The sequence below is a fragment of the Coloeus monedula genome (assembly GCF_965178545.1).
Source record: "Coloeus monedula genome assembly, chromosome: Z".
NCBI classification, from domain to species: Eukaryota; Metazoa; Chordata; class Aves; order Passeriformes; family Corvidae; genus Coloeus; species Coloeus monedula.
Genome location: NC_138822.1, coordinates 55,486,802 through 55,511,077, shown reverse-complemented (window position 1 = coordinate 55,511,077; position 24,276 = coordinate 55,486,802). Strand labels below are relative to the sequence as shown.

At 48.4% G+C, this 24,276-nt stretch overlaps 1 long non-coding RNA gene across 2 annotated transcripts; it reads right to left on the bottom strand.

The window, feature by feature from the left end:
- Window positions 1–6,916: 6,916 nt before the first annotated feature.
- On the bottom strand, window positions 6,917–13,304 carry LOC309584955. 2 transcript variants are annotated; one of them, XR_014227272.1, is made up of 3 exons: window positions 13,194–13,304; window positions 9,339–9,431; window positions 6,917–7,201 (listed from the first exon to the last, which is right to left on the bottom strand). It is a non-coding gene; the product is annotated as an uncharacterized lncRNA (long non-coding RNA). The 2 variants fall into 2 exon arrangements; XR_014227273.1 differs by lacking the exon at window positions 13,194–13,304 and adding an exon at window positions 12,049–12,121.
- Window positions 13,305–24,276: the final 10,972 nt, after the last annotated feature.

Here is a 24,276-nt window from a genome sequence, read left to right as displayed (position 1 = left end):
TCTACAACTCCCCTAAAGGAGGGTATAGCCAGGTGGGGATTGGCCTCTCCTCCCAGGCAACCAGTGACAGGATGAGAGGACACAGCCTCAAGCTGCACCAGGGGATGTCCAGGTCAGACGTGAGGAAGATTTCTTGACAAAACGGGTGATTAGGCATTGAAGTGGGCTGCCCAGGGAGGTGGTGGAGTCACCATGCCTGGAGCTGTTTAAGGAAAGAGTGGATGTGGCTCTTAATGCCATGGTCTGGTGGACAAGGTGGTGTTCAGTCACAGGTTGGACTCAATGATCTCAGAGGTTTTTTCCAGCCTAATTGATTCTGTGATTCTACCCGCTGTCTTTAATTCATAGGGATCTCTGAAGATTTCCTGTGGTGACACAGACATGTCAGGCTGCAGGTCAGGCATTCCGTCAGGGACACTCAACAGTTCCTTGGCCATCTGTTTCTTTGCACGTGCAGGTTTCCAGGTGTAAGTCTGGGGTGTTACTTGCAGTTTGCACGCCTTAAGAAGCCACTGTGAGCTCTTCATCTCAAGAGTGTGGTCACATATGAAAGAATGACAGTGCACAAACCAATACTAGTAGGGAAATTAATAGCACACCTTTGTTGCTTTAATTATGGACTAAGAATTGGAAAAATGCTGCTCTACTGGGCAGAGCCCTCCAGTGGTGCCTGGATGAGCATGAGAGGACAACTCTCCTTTAAACACCCTTAAAGTGGCTCTGGCAGTCTATCCATCCTGCTTGGTCTCTGACTGAGGCCAACAGTCTTGTAGACCTGGCTAGTGCTACAAGATGAGTAAAAATGACTGTGACTCTCCTGGCTGCACATAAGGTTAGCTGGCCTTGTCAGGAAGAGAGGCTCCTTGTTCCCTGGGCAGCACTGAGATCATGCTGCTCATGCCTTTCTGGCATGCAGCACTTCCCACCTGCATCCAATGATCCAGTGACACCACCCAGCCTGATACCAGTGCTAGACTGACATATGCGGGGATGTGGAAGCCACGGTACTTGGCCCCTCTTGGATGGACTTTTCCTTGCTGTTTTTTCAGGCGTGTGCGCTTTGCTAGATGAGCCATGGAAAATAGAGCCGTGTGTGAGAAACTGCCTCCCTTTGCCAAGGAAAGCTGTTCGTTGCTGTCTCTGTCCCCAGAGTGCTTAAGAAAGTAATCCAATAGCATGAAGTTGAAAAAACAGTGAGTGAGGCACACAGCTAACATTCTGTGTTCTGTTGTTTCCTCTCTGTGAGCCCAACTAATTTTTTAACTGCTTTTACACAGGTGCAGGGATTACATCAGGAAAGTATTGTTTAATTGTTCCAGGCATATTTGTTTTCAATGATAGGTATATTTATGTTGTTAGAAGTTTGTTTTGAAAACAAGTCTGATCCAGACTTTAACAAAGAAAAGCCATAAAATCTAAAGATGGAAGCTATTTTTGTGCTGGCAGCACATAGAAATCTGGCTAAATTCTTCAGTAAACTCAGCTGGTGCTCTCTTGCTGTTCTCCCTCCAGTGTTAATGGCCTCTAGCAGGAAAAACCCAACAGGCAGGCTACCTGGTCCTGAACTGTCCCTGTCCTCAGGATGGCATTTTTCTGAGAGGTGAATTCAGCACAGGAACATGCTAATAGACTAGATGCATGCTGGTTTATATAGGCCCTCCTTCTGGTCCTCCTTCCCTGATAGATGCAGAGGGAGGTGGACACCTCAGGTAAGCCTTCTTGTGCACTCCATGAACTTCATCTGAGAAGAGGGTCCAATGCTCCAAGTGCTATGCAAGCACACAAGAATCAGACCTTGACTTTGTGGCTGGACACAGCTACGGCCAATCTGTTCTGGTGCTGGCAGCACTCCAGTGTCTGGAGACCTCCAAAGATCCTTCCAGCCAGCACTCACAGGATGCCAGCTCTGGCAGTGCATTACATAAGGGGAGGAAAGGTTTCCATTTTATATTTTGGCTCCATAGGGAAGTGGATGCAAAGGGAAATAAATAGTCTTGATGCAGTTAGGCAGCACAGATATCTGCAGTACACTGGAGCTGAACCCAGTCCTCCATTGGTCCCAGGCCCATTCTTTAAATGGAAGCTGAGCAAGCACCTTGAAATCAAAATTTTTAAGGCAAGATGTTTACCTTTCTTTCTGGCAGAAAATTTAATAAAATATTTTTTTGATTCCTCCTGATTCAAAAGTAGTCAGGTTCCTTCTTTCCCCTCTTGTATGCATCCTTCTCTTGCTTCTCTGGCAGAGCAGCTTGAGCACCCAGCCAGGCATGAGGTGTGCCTTATGCCAACCAGGTCACCAGTCTGCAGTGGCTGTGGAGCAGGATCCGTGAAGCAGATGGGGTGCAGAATCACAGCCCACCCCACATCCATGAGGACGTCACATTCCCTGCCAGTCAGACATCTGACTTAATGTGCAACTGTCGGCTGCCTCACAAGCTGCAAGGCGTGTTTCCTATGCACCAGAGCTGTGCTATGGCACCAGGAAGCCATGTAAGCTTACAGCGACAGTGATGTCCTTTCGCTGCTCTCTGAATTACTCTAGTGATCTACAGTGAAGTTTGGCTTTTCTCAGCTTTTCAGAGCACAAGGCCGGAAATTAGTCCTTCTGTCAAAGTGCATTTACTGTAGTCTCAAAATAAGATGCACCCCTCTGAGGCCAGGCTCTTGAAAGATGTGCAGGGGAAACGGCCTGCATAGTTTCTGTTTCTCAGTTCTTGAGAATACTTTTGTGGGTCCCTAAAGAAAAACCCCACCCCAAGACCGGTGTGTCTCGCAGGGAGAGACCTGTGAAGGGAGACTGATGTGTGGTTCCAGAGAGTTGTTAAACTTGTGCAAAACCAAGCTTTGTTTGCCATTACTGGTGAGGCAGACCACATGCTGGGCCATGTGAGGACACACAGATAAAGGGACATTGTTGTCCCTTCTTCTAGGTATCCATTAGGGAAGGATATGGACAAACTGGAGGGGGACCAGCAAACTGCTGCAAGGCAGGAAAGGGCGTGGAGCAGCACATGGTCTGCTGGCAGGAGCTAGGCTTGGGTCGCCTGGATAAGGTGAGGCAGGAGGGAGGTTTAACATCAGCCTGTAAGTGCTGGAGGGGTAATTCCAAATGGCTGAAGGCTCTTTGATAGCCTCAGCTGACCCAAGGAGGGGCAGCAGCCACCTAGCTCTGGGTCTATCAGCCAGCAGCAGTCACCAGCAGCTCTGGGACAAGCACCAGGGAGGTAGGGGCATCGGAGAGAGGGGGGTTTAGTTGTGGAGACATTCCCTGTCGTGGAGACAGGATTTTAGTTGTGGCCACAGAAAGCCTGGAGGGGGCTGGGCGAGCTTTGTCATCAGTGGGGCTTGGACTGAGACATTTCCCCCTCCCCCCAAGAGCTCTGGTGATGCTGGGGGCCTGCGAACTGCAGACCACACTGTGTCTTTATCCGACCCTCAGCAGCACAGCAGGGAAGATTGGTAATTTAGGCCAGGCTCTGAAAGATACCCAATGAAATGTATCTTGGACTAATTAGGCCTTAGGGCTCAGGAACTCAGTTCCAGTTTGCCTGGCCTCTGTTTTGACCCCTCTTTCCTTTGAAGTTCATAGAGGAGAGGGGAAAGGAAATGAGAGGAGAGGCCCCGCTTTTCCTGTAAAATGCCTCATTCCTTATAAAATTGTTTGGCAAAAATCTCTTTCAGCTGGACAAGCTGAATACTTTAATACATGCCTGCAGTCATTTTCCACCCTTGTCTCATTCCCCTGGCTGCTCTGTCACTGTTCTGCATCAGTAAAACTGTAGATGCATCGACACAGATATTTCTCAAAGAGGTAGTAGAGAAGATCTCCAAAAGCATGTTAGAGGGCTCTGAGTTGCAGCATTGTTTTATTTCCTGGGCCAGCTGGAAGTGCACGGCACTATGCAGTACAGTGGCGCCTGCTCCAGCTCAGCTCTGGGTTTTGAGACCTTTTTTCCAGGCCAGCATGCTGGGACACACAGCTTCCAGCCTTTGCCATTCCATGAAGAAACCATACTGAAAATCCACATTTCCATGTTAACATTGCATGAGGAGGAAAGCAGCCCAGGGATGGTGAGGGAGAGGCAAGCAGTGTCTCAGATCTGTCCTAGGCACTAGGGATGTTTCAGAGCAGGGGGAAGCCCAACACTCCAAAATAAGGCAGCTGTATTCCCTGTAATATCAAATTTCCAGGAGGTCTTGTTGGGAAGGCATCTCTGGAGGTCTACAGCTCAACTCCCCAGTCCAAAGCTAGATCAGGTTGTGTTCAGCCATGTTGACTTCTGCATACCTCCAAGGACAGAGACTTGACTTCCAAGTCATACCACCCTCAGTGGAGGAATTTTTTCATGCCCAGTTGGAATGCCCCATCCTGAAGCATGTTTGTTACCCATGTCCTGTCCTTGTCTGCCTCTGGAAGAGTCTGTGTCTATTTCTTCCATGACCACCATTCAGGAAGTGGATGACCCCTGTGAGAAATCCCCAGTAGTCTCTTCCCCAGGCTGGAGAAGCCCAGTTCCCTCAATGTTTCTTCATAGACCCTGTGCTGCAGCCTCATCACCACTCCGGTGGTCACTGCTGAATTCTCTCCAGTTCGTCAGTGTTTTCCTTGTACTGGGTAGGCCCAAACTGCAGGATGCAGTAGTGAGATGAGTCTTTAGCAGCACTAAGTGGTGAGGAAGAATCACCTCTCCTGTGTGGAAATTGGCAAAGTTGCTTCTGGCCCCTTCCTTCAACCTGCTGAGATCTCATCTGGTGACAGGCCTTCTTCCCGAAACACAGCAACCAGTTGGTATTAGTTATGGGCTTTTTCTTATCTCTCCTTGGTATGGGTTGAAATCCCCTTTCCAACAGATGTGTGTGCAGTGGGTTGGCAAGGGTCCTGAGAACTGCCCAGGGTTTCCTCCACTTTTGGCCAGGGATTCAGAAAGAGCAGTCGGAACTACTATTTCCCTGGAAGGTGGCCTTGCTGCAAAAGGTGACTGGCAGAGAGTGTATATAGAGCTGGAGTCATCCTTACTTCTCCTTTTGAGGGTGAAAGGATGGCCCAAGAGTGGTCAGAGATTTCCTACACCTACATTTAGTGCCCATCTGCAGTCCTTAGGCTGGAGGTTTCATATCCTGTTTCATACCAAGCCCGCCCCACAGCTGCAGGAAAGGGGACTGGATCCGGCCGCAGCAGGGGCTGAGCTCTGGTTTGGGTTAACAGCTGGTGATAGGGAGTCTCCAGCTTGCCTCATGATCCTCACATGTGCCTATATGGGAGTCTGCAGCAGCATGTAAAGGGCCCATGCTCAGACTGCCCACTGGCTTCACCTGAGTTCATCTGCCCAGCTGACTCCTGCCTTGGACATCTTGGAGGCACTGGCACCTTGCCCAGGCTGTGAGGAGCAGCTAGCTGACCTGAGGCTGCTTCATGCAGGTTGGTTTTCTGCTGTTTGCAGTGAGGGCAAGATGAGATCCAGGACAGCTTGCAGATGGCAGGCAGTTGCTGGGGTTCCCAGAGAGGACAGCTTCCAAGTAGTGTTTCCACATGCAATTAGCAGAAAATGTCTGCAGAAGCCACATAGGCAGCTATGCAGGGGCACAGATGCATTATAAAGCCACAAGCACCCCTGCAGAGTTTTCACAGAGGTGGTTGCTGTGGTTCTAATCTGCATGGTTTTGAAGTCCTACACCAGCTTCTGATGCGAGGACAGACAGGGATGGATTTGGGCGCATAGAGAGCAGAGAAGGCCTCGTGAAAGCAAAATGTGGCACGGTGTACTTCGGTTGTATCACCTTGGAGGGGGAGGCCACATTACAGCCTTATTTTAGAAGCTGGATTTTCCAAGCCATTTGAGTGATTTTAATGTGTGAGTCATGTCAAAACTGCTTCAAGGTTAGAAGTGAAATTAAAAATTAGGCTGAAAAGCTGTTATTCACAGGCAAAAATTGATTCAAGAAATTAATCTTTCATTTTTAAGGACTGTAGACAAGGGAGAACTGTGAGAAGACTAATTTCCATGTAACTGTAGACTAATCACGAGTAACGACACTCCCTGGTGATATTTGCTAGGATTGAGTGTATTTAACTTGCAGCCTGTGTTATACTTCCAAGCTGTAATCTTGGGCAGGGCCCTTGGATGCTTTTACAAATGAGGCAAGAGGCAATCAAATGAGGAGCAGAAGTAAGGAAGGGACAGGAAATGGTGTTTGTGGCTTGGCACGTGGCAGCCTTTCTTCAGGGTTAGCCCCAGTCCCAGTCCTTGCCTTGAGATCATCAGCACCAGCAAGACACTCAGTCTGCACTCCAGGAGCAGTGGTCTTGCTGCTCTGTCACCAGTGTGAAATGCCTTTGCCCATGATGGGGCTTGGCTTTAGAGAAAACCAAACTCTCTGACAGCACAGCGAGGCTGAATCTGCACCCAGTTTGGAGATTTGGCGGGCTGGGGCTTGACAGCACACACTGGCCACCACACTGCCCTGTGCCCCATGACAAGAAAGCATCCAGGTAGCTGGAATTTCTTGTTCTTTTGGGAACAAGAGCTGTCCCTTCAGGCCATTTGTCCCTGGTACTCCAAACAAAAGCAGTCTTGGTGACTCAAAATGTCCAAGCTGCTTGTCCCTCATTTGGCCGTGTCTCTACCTCTGGGTGTTTCTTGCAGGGTTCAGTGCAAGAGACCAGCTGCTGTCCCTTAGGATGGGCAGCGTCCAACTGGAGAAGGGTACTTTCTCCCAGATTAAGGAGTGCGCAACAACCACAGCTCCTCTCACCTGTTTGTGTAGAAGCCTGGCCGGGGCGTGGGGGGGAACTCACCAGGCGTTTTTTCCAGGATGGGCTGACAGGAGGGACTGCCAGCGGGTCAGAGACAGACCAGCAGCCTGTACTGCTGCTTGGCTGTGGAGGCAGCATGGGAACTGGTGTCCTCCTGCTGCTTTGTGTGTAGCCTCAGAGTGGACAAGATACAACTGGTTGACTCGAACAACCCTTCAACTCCAAGTGGTCTGTTTGGTTTTTAATCAATACCTGTAATATCATCATGCAGCAGGGTGGCTGGATGAGATCCCTGAGTATCCTGTCCCTGTCACTGGGAAGCACACACGTAGACCTCACAAGGGGCTGAAGTCAAAATCTGAGAGTCTTGGAAATATCTGCTGGCACCCTCCTCTTACTGTTTTCACAGTCAGAACCCGAAGCCGAGTGGTGGAAGCCCAGCTCCTCCTGGGAAAGGGAGGAAAGCCAGCTATTTGACTGCAGAAGAAACAAAGCAGTTGCCTGCAGAATACCTTCTAAGCCAAGGTGGGAACACACAGCTGCCAGGGGGGTCAGTTTGCACCCATCGCAGAACGAAGACAAACTTTGCAGGCATTTGCACCTAGGCAGGATTTTCTTTTATCTGTGCAATGTGAGAAGCTGTAGGCAATACCTAGTGATTTAACTTCAGTTGTGTACCATAGACCGTGTTTTATGCTTCATTGAGTAACTTAGTAAAGCACCTTCACCACTGCTTTTATGACCAATTTGTCTCACCTGACTGCTTTCAGACCCCCAGCAGTGCTGGTGATGGTGGAGCCTCTGTCAGTCTCCAGTTCACACCCCTCCATTCATACTAGGGATGAGTAATGTGAAGCAGCTCAGCTCAGAGGTTACAGGGGCTGGAAATGTGCAGCCCCCGGTGCACCTCTGTGCGCACACAACTCCTCCTGCTGTCACCTGCACAGAATGGCCGGGGGCTGCAGCTGAGCCCAGGGTGACATGTAAGGTCGCATGGGGCCCAGCAGCACAAACACCAGCAGGGCATTATGAAGGTCTCCGGCCCTGGCATACAGCAGCTCTCTCCTCAGAATGAGGTCAGGGCAGCTGTGGCTTTGTGCAGCCATGTCCATGAACCACTCCCCTGGGGTGGAGACCTTCTCCCTCCCTGGTGCGCTGTACATTTGCCTACCCAAGTTGTGGCAGCGTGGGTGGTGGATTTCTGTACTTGGAACAGAGGCAATAAGCACACCCACAATGCCTGCCTATGCTGAGGGTGTCTGAGGAGGCACACCTTGCAATGGGTGTTGGCTGTGAGTCTGATGTTTGCACTACAAGGAAAGGAGACCTGATGGAGACCTTTGAGACTTCCCAGCTTGGCTATGCAAGTCCTTGAAGCTGTCCTTGCTATGAGGAGGGCTTTGGAGCTGGGCATCTCCAGAGGTTCCTTTCCAACCTAAATTTTCACAGAATTCTGCTGTAATGGCAGGTGTACTAAGGTTTTGTTCATTTTCCTCTAAACAAGAATTTTTTGAGAACAAATTTGACATAGTAGGAGTACTGTTGGGGTGGGAAGGTTGTACAGAGCCTTTTTCATTAACTATTAGAAGAGCTTTACCAAAAGGGCAGGTTGCTATCCAGTATCACTCCTTTGATCACCTGGGGCCTTTTGTGGTTGTTGGCCAAATCACAGCACCACTCCAACACAGAGGCCATGGAGTTGGCAGAGGATCCAGTAAAGGTCCCAGATGGTTACTGGCATCTACAGGTATGAATCTCAAGAAAACTTTGGCTCCTGTTATGTACTTTTTTTGTTTGTTGAGTATTTTTGTATTTATTGCTTTTAATGGAAGTATTTCTTTGCCAGGGACCATAAAAAACCAGAAGTGCAACAGTACATGTGTGCAGACAAAAGATTAAGTTCTAGAAGACAGGAATGTTCTACGTCTCTCTCTCACCACACATACATATATACGCAGATATATCCTTACATATCCTTTTTCTGTTTTTTACAGTGCTGGAAATAATCATTATGAGGGAGAGGCTGACATGCTGAAAGGCAGAGCCGCGGTCCGGAGGCTCTAAATAGGAGGACTGGACCACCAGGACTTCTACAGAGCTCAGCAAGCAGAAGTGTCAGAGGTGAGGGAGGAATAACCCTGAGCATTGGTCCAGGCTGAGAAATGACTGGTGGATAGGACTTAGAGGTAACTGTTAAAAGAGCTTGAACATGGGCCACAAGTAATTCTCGTTGTGTATAATGCAAACTGCTTACTAAGCTGTGCAAGGAGGACCACAGCCAGCCCAGTGGAGGGGTGTTGGAGACTCTTGTGTAGCTGCAACTCCAAAAAGCTTTTCAAGATGATACATTACAGTAAGGAGAAATGGATAATGATGCTGGCGAAGTTCAAGAGAGATTCTTTAACAGCCCTCTGCAAAACTGCTGAGGTTACAGGTAGTCAGACCGGTGGAAACCCAAGTGTTTAAGCAGGGAGACTGAAGGCAGGCATGCTAGCAGAAAACAGCAGGCAAGATGTCTTGCTGTATGTTAGGCACTGGAATGAACAACACACAGCCTGCTGGCATGGCCTAAATAATTCATTACCTGGATGGGGCAGCTGAGAGAGCTGTGCCAGGGTGCAGGGTACCAGCAGCACTGTCCTTTCTGCTTCCTCCCAGGGCCATCACTTCCAGTATGCTGGTGAGGTAAAGTTTAGGTTGAGTCTTAGAACACAGCCTGTTCTTTTCTAAGTCAAAATGGCACCTTTTTGGCACTGTCTACTGTCCCTCAGCTTGTTCTTATGTTTTGCTGCTGCTAGGTGGCATTTTCTCTGAAGGCCTGGGGTCCTTGGCCACAACATGTTTCCAGTGTCGCTCTTTCCAATACCACTGTGGTTCCTGCTGGATGGGTTTCTTACTATCATACCATCTCGTGTTGCATGAAGCAGGGCTTGCTGAAATGGCTGGAACAGTCTCTGCCGTGAGCTGTTTGTGCAGCAGCAGCCACAGCTTTAAACACTAGCAGAAGTTGCTTATTTCCCCTAAAGGGGGATCTTTATAGCTCTGCCCTTATTTTCTATTGTAGTCCCAGAACTACTGTAACTCTGACAGCAGGGGTTAGAAATTTGATTTGTTAAGACATTGCAATGGCATTATGTCTTGGGCTTTTTCAGAGTTTCCTGGATGTTACTGAAACAGGATAATCACTTACTCATGTGCAACCAACGACCACATGGAAGCTGCTCACAAAAGAAGCAGAAGTTTCTTTGCTAACAAAGGAACTCCTTAATGCTTTATTTTTCCAACAAAAATCCCCCAAACATAGGAATTAAATTTATCCCTTTGTCCTGGTTTTTGTGTTTATTCTCACTTACAAGTCAGCCCAGTGAGGGGATGGAAGATACAGTTCTTCAGTATTATAATAAGAGCCTTGTTCTGAAGTTTTTTCTGTGGGTAATTATTCTTAGCCCAAAAATGCCAGAATGGTGAAGCTTTTTCTTCTCTGGACCCTTTTGTGTAGTGTATTCACATTACCATAGATGGAATACTTCGGAGAAGCTATGAGATTTCAGTTTAATCAGGTTCAGGCACAAATTTTGGACCAAAACCTAATACAGCAGAGCATCAGCAACATCTGTCTCCTCTCTGCACACAGATACAAGAGGACTCAAGAGCTAACTAGGCATTTTATGACAGAAAGATTTGCTTATAGAAGAACCATCTCCCCTTTTCTCTTCTTCAGTCTTCCTCTTGTTCTCCCAAATGCAAATCAGTAACATTTATTAACACCAGGTCTGAGAAACATTTCTATGTTTGAATGTGAAGACAGATGGGTGTTTGGTTTGGGGGATATTAGTCAACCAGGAATGCATAATCAGCATGGGTAATTAATTACCCTCAAGATGTCCAACGGGTTGGGCATCCTTGGGTCAGGATTCCTAGGACTGAGACCTAAGAAGGAGTAGACCCGGGAGGAGTCAGCTTCCCAAGGGGAATGAAGCTGTGGTGAGCTGGGGTAGAGCAGTTTGCCCATGAGCATGGCTGGAACTGAGGAGATGTGGCAGGAAGAAATGCTGGTGCAGAGACACATTGCATGGTAGCTAAGCAGGTCTCAGGGACGCGTGGAGGGGCTGGGTTGGGTCTATGTCCCCACGTAGGTCTGGTGCATGAGCTGGACCTGTGGTGTGGTACAGGGGTGGAGAGTGCTGCCCGGGGATGGCTCAGCTTGGGTCACAGCAACGGGAGGCGCCCCTAAGTGAAGGGCCAGACCCTCCTGGGGCCAGACCACTCTCCTCCTACCGTCATTCTGGAAACGGAGCAGAAAAACGCGCGTGGGGCTTCACCCAGAGTCGCCTCTACCTATCTCCTGTGTTTTCAGGCAGGACGCAGCACCGCCAGAAGGCATCGGGAAGCAGCCAGAGTGAGGGCAGGGGCGGCATGCGTTCAGTCTTCCCTAAAGGCTGCACCTGAGGTTAATTGTATTGGGAAGTGCCCAGGTTACTTTTTCACAGCCTCAATTCCTGAAGTGATGTTTATGTGGCCTTTTCTTTCTCCCTGCACTCTCACATTTTCAGATGATTCACGGGCCCCTTGCCAGAGGCAGCCAAATCAATCAGGTGTTAATGATCCACCTGCAGGCTGGACTTTTGCAGCCGCTGTGAACTAATTATCTTTCTGGTTCACATACCCAAACGGTGAAACGTTATGTCATCTGACAACAGCTGTTGTCCCTCTTTTTGTCTCTCTGGGGAAGGCACATATATCTAAATAGGCTAAATCATGAGACCCCCCCTCTCCAGGTAGGTTTGCTGTGGCTGGTACCTTCAGCAGCCACCAGACAACAGTCACTTGAAGGACTGTTAGCCCTGCATCTTTGCAGTGTTAAAGTAGCACGAGCGACTCAACAGTGGGGCATCACAGCATCATAGAATGGTTTAGGTTGGAAGCGAACTTAACAATCAGTCCAGCCGCCCCTCCCCCCATCCCAGCCTCGCCTAGGCAGGAACATCTTTCCCTACACCCGGTTGCTCAGAGCTCCATCCAATCTGACCCTGAACACTTCCAGAACTGGGGCATCCACAGCCTCTCTGGGCAACGTGTTCCAGTACCTCACCACCCTCACAGTAAATAACTTCTTCCTAATACCTAATCTGAACCTGCCCTCTTTCAGTTTAAAGCCATTTCCCCTTCACCTATCACTGTGTGCTCTTGTAAAAGTCCCTCTTCAGCTCTCTCGTAGCCCGTTTAGGTACTGGAAGGCTGCTACAAGGTCACCTCAGAACCTTCTCCTCTTCAGGCAGAACACTCCAACTCACTTGGACTCTCCATAGCAGAGGCGTCCCTCTGATCATCTTGGTGGCCTGCTCTGGAGTCAGTTCAACAGGTCCGTGTCCTTTTTATGTTGGGGTTCCCTGGGCATACAGGGACAGCAGTGAGACGTAAGGCCACAAAGCACTGTGTGCCCACTAGGAAGGAGTCTTGGGGAGGGGAGGCATCTGTGACTCAGACTGAGTGGGGAAGTAGCAAAGAAACTCAGTACTGGAGCCTGTGGTGGGGCTGGAGCTGAAACAGAAAAAGCCCTTCTTGAAGCTGAGACCAGCCTCGTCTGCCCTCTTACTGTGCCTGCCAACAGAGGGCTGGTGGGAGAGACAGTGGCAAGGATAGGGCTTTCTCACTTTCCCACAGGCAGCAGTGCCAGGGTGAGTCTCTCTCTGCAGTTTCAGCTGCTGGTAGTGGGTTGGAGTTGTGCCTTCCAGTCAGGGGTTTGGGCCACAGCTGACTTTTACCCTGGGTTTTAAGGGTTTGCAAAGGGAGTATGATGACATTTCAGGCATGATGACTATGGTTTCCATAGCAGCCTGCAGGCCTGAGTCAGTACCTGCCTGCTGCCATGGCTGGGAGATTTGTTCCAGGTATGGCACATGAAAACACAACACTGGGGTAGGAAAGGGTAGTGTGTATAAGGTCTGAGCTACCCTGAGGGCAGGAAATATATCAAAGAGAGGATCAAATCAGTTTTTCTCACAGTTAAATGTGGGGATCCCTTTTGAAGAATGGGGGTTGCCCATGCCCACCTGAAGGATGAGTGCTCTCCTTAGCATGAAGCTCCTTTCAGCTTCTTCCAAGCATATCTGCTTGCGCTCTTGCCATGTTCTGGCTGGGGCTGTGCAAGTGTGCAAAATGCTGTGTCCAGATACACACTGGCTCAAACTTCCTGGCTGGCAGGAGAACTGAAGCATGGTTCTCCCTTAGGCACAGAGATAACTGTGTTTGTCTTTGCAGCTGCAATTTGGGAGCAAACACAGTGAGAAGAAGAGATTCGGTATCTCTGCTAGGATGGCCAAAACCAATCCAATTAGAAATGGAGAGGTAACTCCCCCTCCCTGGTCTGAGAAAAGACATAACTAGTCATTTGAGCACTATCAACCTCTCTGGCATTAAAAATAAAGGTCAGTCTTACCTGTGCAGCAGAACATGTTTTCTTCTGATGGGGCATTCTTCCGATGAATGGGGGAACAGATTCAAATTACCAGCTCACTGTGTCCCCCTGTACAGCACAACCAGTGTCAAATGGCACTATAAGGATGTGGGAAAGCCCCCAGTGTTTCTCTATGTGCTCTATTTTGAGACCAGTAAGCGCTTCATAAATACTGGTGTGCTGGGAGCAAGCTGTGCTTGAAACATGAAACTCCTCTGAGAAAGGTCATTTGCTTCCTCTGGATGCATCACAGCATTGCTAGCAGGAACCAGCTCAAATTAAGCACAATGTGGAAAAACCTGTCCCATGTCCATCCCTCAGGGCTCATGTCCATCCCCAACCCCCTGCCTTGTCTGTCTGTACACACTGACGCACAAGACTGACACTCCTATAATGGGGTTTTCACCTCCAAAACTACCCAGATTTCCCTGGAGCCAGGGTACATCCCTAGCCCAGCAGCCTTATTCTTTGTCCTGTGTTCCAGTGCAAGATGTCTCCGCTGCCTTCTTATGCACAAGGACCTTGCAGAACCACCTGTATGAACAGAGACATACAGGATCCTCAGGATGATGTTTTACCAGGTACAGTAGGCCCAGGGTAAGATACACAGAGATGTTGTTCCATACGCAGTGTGGACCCACAGCACAACGCAGTGTTTGGGCAGGTGAGAGAGAGTGTAGGTATGGCCAAAGGTTTTCAGCTTCTGATCCAATTCCATGCTGTCTGGCTTTCTGGGTGCTCTGCAGGCTGTTTCCCATCTCTTTTTGCTCACCCATTTGGGTCAGTTTGCAGTTCAAAGGACTTGCTCTCTTACTTTAGGGATCTTCCATGGGGATGAAGTGCCTGTTTCTGGCTGAAGCAGAAGTCCACAGTCTGCTGGTAGCAGTACAGCTTTGTAGCAGGTGGATTTTGGGGGTCCTGAGAGCAGTGCCCCCAGGCAGTCTGGCCTGTAGACATCTGCATGGTCTTTGCTGGCATGAGGTGTGCATTCACTGTGTGTGCATAGTGACGGACCTGGGTGTCCCTCCTTCAGCCTGTCCAGGGTCTCAGAGGTGGGGATGAGTTCTGTATGTGCTGCAGCATGGCTCTGTCCTGTGCCTCAGCACATTCTGGGTCTTCTGCTCCCCAGAAACATGTCAGACAAGCCCCTGATCTGTGAAACTGATCTGCTTTCTAATCATGCAAGCTATTGCTGGCATCAGGCTAAGGTTAAGAGCACATCTGCCCAGTTCAGTGCCAAAACCCCTTTTCCCTATTGAGTCCTATTTGGGTCAGGATGTTCCCTGTGTACTTGGCTTGCAACTGTCTCTTGAGGGGACCCGGACACCAAGCAGCTGTCCGGGGCTGAAAAGCATGCAACTATGCCACAGCCCCTTTCCCTCCCTTGATATTTGACTTCCGAGAATGCAGTTTTCAGCCCAAAGACTAGTCTTCCTGCCAGCATATTCAAACACAGGCCAGGAGCCCCCCTTATCACTGTCTGTTTTCCAAAACACCCATGCTCACAGACTCACCTGTAACTGCATGTCTCCTCTCAACCAGTACAGATATGAATATTTTAGTGGGCAAAACATGAAATACCATATGGTGGCCACCAGAGAGAGCAAAACATGCCAAAGGGCTTGGCAGCAGTACTGCCAGATCCCTTCTGCTGAGCTGCAGTACTTAGGAGGTAGTTTCTCCTTTGGTTTGCACAGTCCTGAAGCCAAGGCAGAGGCTTGGAGTTGGAGCAGCAGGGTTGGAAGGAGTGAGTTGCTTTGCTGTGCCACCACTGCTGCGCAGCAAGGTGCTCAATCATAGAGGGGCTGTAAGTTATGAGACAATAAAAACAAAACTGACATCCTCAGCAGCTGCCAGACTGTGGTATTGCTTCCCCCAGACACCCCTGTGGGTCCACGTGGGCAGGGCAGCCTGTCACACAGATCCAGGGTAAGTGCGACTTCTGACACCAGGCTGCTCCTGCATCCTCCAAGATTTCCAGCCAGAAACTGTTGGGGAGAGGAATTTCCAAAACAAGTATTGCTATTCAAGGAATGCAGCAGGGGGAGGAAATAATCACAACAGAGATAAGGAGAAGTTGGTTGATTTGACAACTGTGCAAGTTCCTGTGGCTCCTGGCTTGTTTAGGATGAGACTCTTCAGCCCATCTCCCTCTGCCCCAGGTGACACAGTGCTGCCTTAACATCAGCTTTGCTGGTGGGGCTGGGGAGGCAGCTCTGGGGCAGGTGCAAGGGAAGATGAACTACACCTTAGAGGGGTCAGGGCGGTAGAGGGGCATCTGTTCCCACTCCCCTCTGCAAATGAGCTAGCCGAGCTCCTCTCCTTTGGAGCCACCAACTGGGCTTCCTCTGGATTTTTGGTCACAAGGCTCTTTCACTAAGAGCGCGTGCAGGTTTCAGGCATTTCTGTGGAAAGCCAAGTAGTTGTACTGCACTCTTGCAGGGATTTTGGGGGCTTATCTGCTTTTCTCCCGGTCCTGGGCTATGTTGCTCTCAGCTGCCAAGATTCTCCGTCTCACCACCAATCCCCTCAGGGACCAGCTCTGCTTAACATCTATCTGGCCACGTGGCACTCCTCTGGCAGACTACTGAAAGCTTTGTATAAGTGTTCTGCTATAAAACATCTGGGCTCCAGGGTCTTGTCCCCTCCTCCCAGGGACAGAGAAAAAGCTGCATTGCTCTTGGCTTGGAGTTCAGGAAGAATTTGTTTGCTAAAACCAAATGTTTGCATCCACTTTTGCTGACCCCACACTGGGGCTTTTGCACCTGACACTTGCAGAGGGGCTGTTCTCTCACTGACAGGCGGCAAGGGATTTGTCAGAGCCAAGGTTGATATCCCAGGACTGTGCATATCTGTAGCTTGGAAAATAAATTATGTTAAAAAAAAGGTTGACTGGCTGGACAACCTGCAGAAGGGAAGATGGACAGACAGTGCTCAGGCAGGCGGATGCAAGGCATTCACCTGGCTTTCCCCAACACACTCAAGTGATGGGGCTCATACTCTGCACACAGAAACTAAGGAAATGCCTTGAGTATTGAGACAACATTATGAATTAATAATTTCAGCCCTTTGAAGTGAAATTATCCACCCAAAGGAATGGCTTCAGATCTGCAGTTCTATCTCGGCTCATAGGTATGCTCAGCTTTGCTTGTCCACCCTGTGCCATTCAAGCATACTGCTCACACTGGTCATTTTAACTCACTGCTTTTCAAACTTGCTCAGCACTTTCCTCTCTCACAAAACATTGGTAAGGATCTAAAATACAAAATGCAGTTGGCCAGAGGTCATTCTTCCTGACTCCTCCCTAGTGTCCAGCTCTGTAGCCTGAGCCCTGGTTTATAGTCTTGCTGCAACATAAGAGACACAGAAGTTTTCCTGAAGAGTTGTCAATGCCTGCTCCCCAGAGACATACCCCGTGTGAGGGAGGAGCACAGCAGAGACTTTATTGACGTAAGGCTAGAGGGGACTGTTACAGCCTTCTCCCTTTTGCTGCGCTGCACCTCTGAACAGGGGTTGGAGACACTCTTTCCCTCTTGCACGTGCAGCATAAGGTGAACTTTTGTAGCGCTCCTGCTCATTTCTGCAGTTCTTTGAATATGCATGTGTCCTTGTTCCTCTGGAAATACAGACAGCAACCAACTGCTTTTCCTACCAGGGCTGTGCACAGAAGCAAAAGCTGTCTGTTTCTAATGCTGTTACCCACTCTTACAGCTGGAGGTTGCATTATCCTTATTAACTGCAGCACAAAGAGCTCATGGTGTTACCCACAGATACACTTCAATCTCTCAGCAAGACTGCTTTCCAAGGCAGATCTCACATCTGACATTATTTGTCTCCAGGTTACATTTCTGTAATTTATTAAAGTTTATTTCACAAACTGTAATGATTTGGTTCAATCCAGAGCCTCCCGGAACACAGAGACATTATTTGCCATGCCACCATGTTTCTGCCATCTGCAAACTTCTTAAAGGTTTTGTAACAGCTACTTTTTGAAAGGTCACCAGACCATTTTTAAACTCCTGTTTCTTTTGTTTAAGACATGGGTCTTACCGAAGCATCATGTGATATTAAGTGAAAAAAATGCTTTGAGGAAATCCGGTTATATAACAGAAACACCGTCCCCTTTATAGGATTGAAGCAGTAATCCTGTGCTGCTTGCTTTTTATTCTTTTGTGTTGGTTGCTTTGTTTTATTGGGGGGGTTTGTGTATTTGTTTTAAGGAAGAAAAATAGAAGAAAACAAGTTTATTTGACAGTACTGTGCCTCATGGGTGACTGTGGTAGCAATCTTCAGCCTCTTTGTTGATCCTGAGTGTCAAACTGACATTTGTATAAGGGGCAAACTGTTCTCTTGCCCTTACTTCTTTTATCTTCATGGAAATCCTATGCTGGTTTTCTTTATTCTTCAAGGAAAACATTGACTGGTGTGAATGGAGAGTATGTGGGTGCAGGAGCACCTGCAGGAACAAGTGGCAGGAGCAGCCATAGGGTGGGCAGTCATGGATGTCATCTGCATTAGCTGTCTACGAGTTCCAGCTGCTTTCCAGACCACTCCAAAACAGGGATGCTGTCAAATATGTGACAGCCTAAAGGAGGATATACTGAAGCCATTAAAAATAGTGTTTGGAAGACGAGACATGAAGCATCCTGATAAGAAGACAAAGAGCAGCAAGTATTTCTTAATGGTTCCCAGAAGAGGAGCAGAGATGAAGAAAATGGAGACACAAGAGACCACAATCACCATCAGCTCCTAACAGATACCAGAAGTCAAGACTCAAAAGCAGCACACATTTCCTGAGGTAACAACACAGGAGCCATCATAAGCCCTCAGTAGTGAGTGTCCCTTTTATTCTGCATCACCATTCAGTGTCCTTGGACAGGCTGCTTGCATTTTGGTGCTTGCATCCTGGACAGACCGCTCAGATGCTCTCGTCTTGAATATCCTTGTGAAAAAGGAGAAACTGGCTTAGTTTCAAAATAAGTATGCCCTCTTCCCATAGAGTCCCACAGTGAGCTTTGCTGTGTTGTTGCAAGATGAGCTTTTGCTCTGAGATTTCTGATTTGCTTTTTTGCCATCTGCTGCTGTCACCTGGGGCTCCACGAGGAAGGACATTGCTGCTGCTGGTAACAGTCCCAGCCTTTACACTAAAACAGTGTATGCTCAGCATACCAAGACCCTGTTGTGGCCTGTTATACATGTTGCCAGCTCCTTATGAGTGCCTGGTGTGTGAACTGGCCTCTGGTGCCAGGTGTCTCTTGTTATTAATGTGTGATGTAAGCACGATAGCAGCAGCGGCCTTGAGAGTTTTGGAACAGGCCAGAAGCAGAGGCTCCAGGACTATAAATAATTCACTGGCAGCAGGTTAGGTGTGCTGCCTCAAAAGCTGGGCAAGAGCCTGTGTTTAGTGTTCCAAAGAAAAGCAGCGGCAGCTGAGCAATGAGAAACACATCTGAGCAACAGGGTCAGGCACCTGCTGTGATGTGGGAAAGCAACACCTGCCAGTGCTGCGCAGGAAAGGGGGTGGAGGACAAGGGCGAAGAGCTGTCTAGAAACTCAGACACCTTGAAGAAGTGCCAGGATGCTGAATGTGGTGTGATTCTGGGGGGTTCTGTGCCACAGCTGTGGGCACCTCTGCTCCACACAGCTCTGCTCTTCTGGGGACCACATGCAGCTGAGGTTGGAAGGGAAGTTTGGAGGTCATCTGGTCCAAGCCCTCTACTCAAGCAAGGCCACACAGAGCCAGTCACCCAGGACATGTCCAGATGGCATTTGAACATCTCTAAGGATGGATATTCTCATCATCTCCCTGGTTGCAAAATGCTTTTGAGCTGGTAGAAGCAGGTGCATGGTGCCATTAGTATGTCTGAGCATGGCTTTTTGAGCCCATCTAATGCTCCAGTTCTCAATGAAGCTTTAATATGTATGTGTCAATGTGTCTAATCATGATTTTGGGCAGTATTATAATTAGCGCACGTGGGACAGAGCACTTCCTAGCAAAATGCTTCAAAGGTGGGCCAGTGGCAGTGGTTTAGACATGCTGATTTAAAAAGCAGCAATTTTGCAGAGACCAGACTCTCAGGCAGAGACCCACATCAGCCTGTCACAGCCCTGCTGCTTGCAGTAGCCAGCATTGACTGTGATAGTCAGCAGCCCTTTACATGTTAAAGGCCCTCACCACCTCTGCAATCAGATGGCATCTTGTCCACCAGAAACTCTCACTGCAGTGAGATCACAACTTCAAGGACAGCTAAGTAGATCTCTCTGAGAAATCCCACTTTCTACTCCTGTTCTCTATGTTGTCTGGGCAATCCTTGTTACATCAACAAGGTGTGCTGAGGCCTTGTTTCTACAGGATTCTTGCTGAGTACCACGATGTTCATGTAAGTTAGAGGTCACCAAAACACAGTCAATTGCTGCCTCTGTAATTGTGTTTTCTAAGGGTATGATGGTGGTTTAGAATGATTATGGCAGGGAAGGATCTCTTGAGGGCTCTTGATCGATCCCTTTACTCAAAGCTAGTGTAAATCTGAATTCACACTCTATCATCACTCAGGGATTTGCCCAGTTGAAGTGGAAGCTGTAGTCTTCCTCCTCCTATTGCTTCAGAGACATCCAGCTCGTCCCCTTAGCTTCGTGCTCCCTTGTAAAATTCCTGGTTAGACCGAAGTTTGGAAAACCACCCAGGCCCGGTAAATATGTGAGGCAAATTTCTAGCAGCTGGGTGAGAAAGCAAGTTTTAGAAACACAGGCAGAAAGTCAGTGTTTTCCACCCGCAATGAGCAAAACTTGGTTATTCTGCAGAGCATCAGGTATCATCTACCTGAACTTGTTACAAAGAGTTTGACACTGTTTCACATGATGCCTCTAAAACCTGGAGACACATGGATGCCCCAGTCCCGGAAGTGTTCACAGTCAGGTTGGATGGAGCTTTGAGCAATCTGGTCTAGGGGAAGGTGTCCCTGCCCATGGCAGGGAAGTTGGAAGGTCTTTAAAGGTCCCTTTCAACCCCACCCATTCTATGCTTCTGTGACATTCTGAGGCTGCGTCTGTGGACTTGTTTCACCACCACTTGACACCCCACTCACCTGTGCCATTGATCTCCTTACACAGCCTTTGTTCTTCCTTAGGTCAAGCACATCCCCAGGCACTGATGATTAGTGAGTGAATGTATTAAATTCATAAAGACCCCCAGGCTGACCATAGCACTGCCTCCTCTGTAAGAACACATCAGCCCTGGTCGTACTACAGTTAGAAAGACAAAGAAATTTGGACCATGAGCAGAAGAATAATCTCTTTTCCCTTCAATGCAGATTTTCTCCAGTCCTGGTCTCGTCTCCAGCACATCTCACTCTTCCTTGAGCCTATGTATCTTTGACAGTATTTCTGGAAGTGGGGAGAACAATGACACTGCAGAGACATCTTCTCCCACAATGCTGGAACACATGCTGCTGTGGAGTGTTGTGACCTCAGATCCCAGAGCCCCTTCATCAGTGCTGCTCTTCCCTGTGAAGACTTGTCAGCACATTACCCTTAAAGGGGTCACTAGATCCCATGGGAAAGAGAAATGGTGGCTATGCCTTCTTGGTTTTTTGTTGGTTTTTCTTTGGTTTTTGTTGTTGCTGTTGTTGTTTGGGGGTTTTTTTTTGTTTTTTTTTTTTAATTTTGTTTCTTTCCAGATTGTGGTTTGGTCAAACAAAACAGGCATTTGCTGGGTCAGGTGCTGCTGGAGGGATGACTTTTCAGCCTCTTCTTCACATATGAATCTACGAATGTTTTGCATTTTTTGACTAAGTTGTTGTCAGGTTGGATGGGGCTTAGAAAGTTGGAAGATTTAAAAAAAAACAAACGGTCAGTGAGCTCTTAATGTGATGTCTTATGTGCCAACAGTCAGCAGCACCTCCACATGCTCCTAGACATGGGCTTAGCATCTGTCTGCCAGCTCTGGATGAGTTGGACACAACCTTGGAAAGCTTCACAGCTCCTCCCTTTCTCTCTTGCAGCATGGCAGATGGTCACAGTGTAAACACCATGCCAAGTTCTGGTTATTAAAATGCAGTGTAAAGAAGGTTTGGAAAGCACAGGCAACCGTGTGACTCCCTGCTCTTTCCCTGGAAGTACCTTGCAGGCTTCTCCAGGCTTGTTGGCATTGTCCATGACCCAGGTGCAGCAGTGTCCCTTCACACAGGGACTGCAGTCCTGCTGCTCCACTGGCTCTGGCTTGGAGCTCCTGAGGGGCTGGTTTATTGCTGTGTCAGTCACACAGCCTGGGAACCACTGATCAACCCTTGAAACCTCCCAAGGTGTCAAAACCCCCAGGACATCGGTATGCTGTCCCAGGGCTACATCACCCTCCTTGGGAAGGGGTTTTTCACAGTGTTCATCCTGAATATCCCAAGCATTCCCCTCTGTAGGAAGATTGGAATTTAACTAGAAGTCCTGCTTGACTAAAAAGGGCACTTCTTGTAGCAAAAGAAAAGAAAACAAACCCACCAAAGCCCCCCAAAAACACCACCAACAACAAAAAAGCAGCATGTAAGAATGGGAAATAAAATAGAAAACAAAAGAATGTAGTAAACATTGCTTGCTTGTGTAGTTAGAGGTGGTATTGAGCATGCCCAAGTTCCACCTACAAATCAGACTAGAAAACATCATCAAAGGTAGTACAACAGGACCCTACAGACTTTCTAGAAATTGGGGAAAATGCACATCCACTGACAGATGGAGGAAACACTGTGGTACTGGACAATATGGAAAAAAATACAGTGATCAATGGATTTTTATAGCATTTTCAGAGGCAAAGCCTGCTCCCAGATCTCTGTATTCACCAGCTTGGTTTTGGAAGTAGGTGGGAAGACCAAATGTGGGGTTTAAGGACTGCTTAGAGAATGACTAACCCAGACGAGTTATCAGTTCATGTCAATGAAGCTGCTATCAGCCATGGTGGAATATCACGGCAACTGGGAAAAGGCTGAATGAAAAACCTAATAATGATGCCCACCTTTAGAGAGGGCGAGGAGAAAGATATGTGAAACAGCAGTAGTACCTCTGTCCTTGTATAGTAATTACAAAAATTATTCTAAGCAATACCTCCATCCTTGGAAAAATCAAGGAGCAAGAATTCTTGGAAATAATTTCATGCATGTGAAAGGCAGGAAAGTAGTCAAGAAGAAGTCCACCGGTCCAGCCTTTGGACTTAACCCAAATCCCTTATTTCCCACACTTAGCTCATCACTGCAAGACCTAGTGCAGACTTGGGAAGTCAGTCACCTCTGACTCTACAGAGATCTTTGTGCACTCATCTGCATTGCTGGTAGTTATATTTAGAGCAGTGGATAGAAAAGGAAAATGGGCTTCAGGAGTGGGGTTGCTGTCTTGGGTAGACAGAAAACAGAGGTCTCATGTGAGTGCATTGTCCCTGAGTATATAGACATGCACATGGGATGTAGTCAAATAAGAACAGATCCAGCATCAACACTGCTGTGCTAAGACAGAAAGCAAGAACAAAGTACAAGCACACCCACTTCAGACTCCTTCCAAGAGGGTGAAAAGGTTTAGCAAACTCCAGCTTAGAATTTTTCTTCCTTCTAACAACAGCTTCTTTTTTGTTGTGGGTTTTTGGCTCTGTTTTTCCTCTGTGGGTTGCAGAACAGAAAGTGTAGCAGGGTAAACATGTGGCATAAATGTAAGAAACCTCTGCTCTCCCATCCTGGCTCTTGGCAGGCAGGTGGAGTATAAGGAGGAAAAAGCTCTGCTAGAGCAAATACGGTCTCACAGCAAGAGTCATGGGATCCTTTACCAGCCACATGCTGATCTGATCCAGGGCAGCCTTGGTAACTAGTGGGGAGAATGGTGAAATCCTGCTGACACTTCTCAGCTCATGGCTTCAGCAAGGGACAAAATTTCCACACAGTTTCTCCCAGCCACTGAGCACTCCTCACCCACTCAGGCAGTAGAGAGGAGGAATAGCTCAATACTCTGAGGGCATTAGTATTCTGCTCACAGAATACTCCTCCCTTTTGCAGGAGGAAGTGGAAGGTTGCTCTCAGACTATTTTTCTGCCTGTAGATTGTTGTAACCGCTGGACTCTGCCTAGCAGGCTGCTGTGGCCTGAAAGCTCAGCGAGGGTTTCCTAGGGCCATGCGATTAATCGCATCCCGGAGTCCAATTCGGACAGCCCTACGATCTGGCTCTGGCAGCTGGCAGCGTTACAACGCAGTGGATGGTAAAGAAGGTAGAGAAGGGTCTCTCCTGAGGGTTTGAGATGGCTTTAATCACACCTTGTCCCCGCAATGTTCAGAGGTAGAGGGACAGCATGGTCCGAGTGCGGCGTGGTTTTGTCAGGGGCCCAAGGGCGGTCCCTGGGTGGGGTTGGGATACAGGAGCAAATAGGGAGAAACCGAGGGAGTGGCCAGGGCTAGGGAGGGAACAGGGGGAACATGTGAAATATGAAAAGCAATGGATTAACAAATCCCCACAGTAGATGTCAAACTTGGAAGCGTGAGAAGGTAACACCCATGATTCCTGTGCAACATTTCGGAGTTCGAGAGTCAACAGCAGATGCTACAGGGACCACCCAAGCCTGCTGCAGTACCCCACTTTGCTGGCAACTTCCGTGTGTTGATGGTCCTGCATTGTTCCCAAAGCCCTTGGAAGCAGTTGTGAAGGGACAAAGCAGGCAGAGGCAGCTACCCTCTTCCAGAGCTCTCTGTCAATACAGAGCACACCCACAAGCAACTGCAGGGGCTTGGGGCTGTCCTGCCCACTGTGCCAGCCTGGGCCCAGAGGCTGGTAGTTGGTCTCAGCTGGAAACAAGCCCACCTTTCCTTGGAGAGCACTGAGGAGCTCATGGCTAGCCTTAGCCACAGTCTGGCCAGAAAGATCTCTTCCACAGAAACTGTTTTTGTGAGAAATTGCCAAGGAACACAGGCAAATATTTACATCAGTTTCCCAGGAATTACTTCTCCATTTCCACACTGTAGCCAAACCCACAAGCACTCAGGGAGCAAGCAATGGCCTGTTCCCCCAAGCAGTCACAGCCTGAGTGAGAGTTTCATCCCCTGCCTGG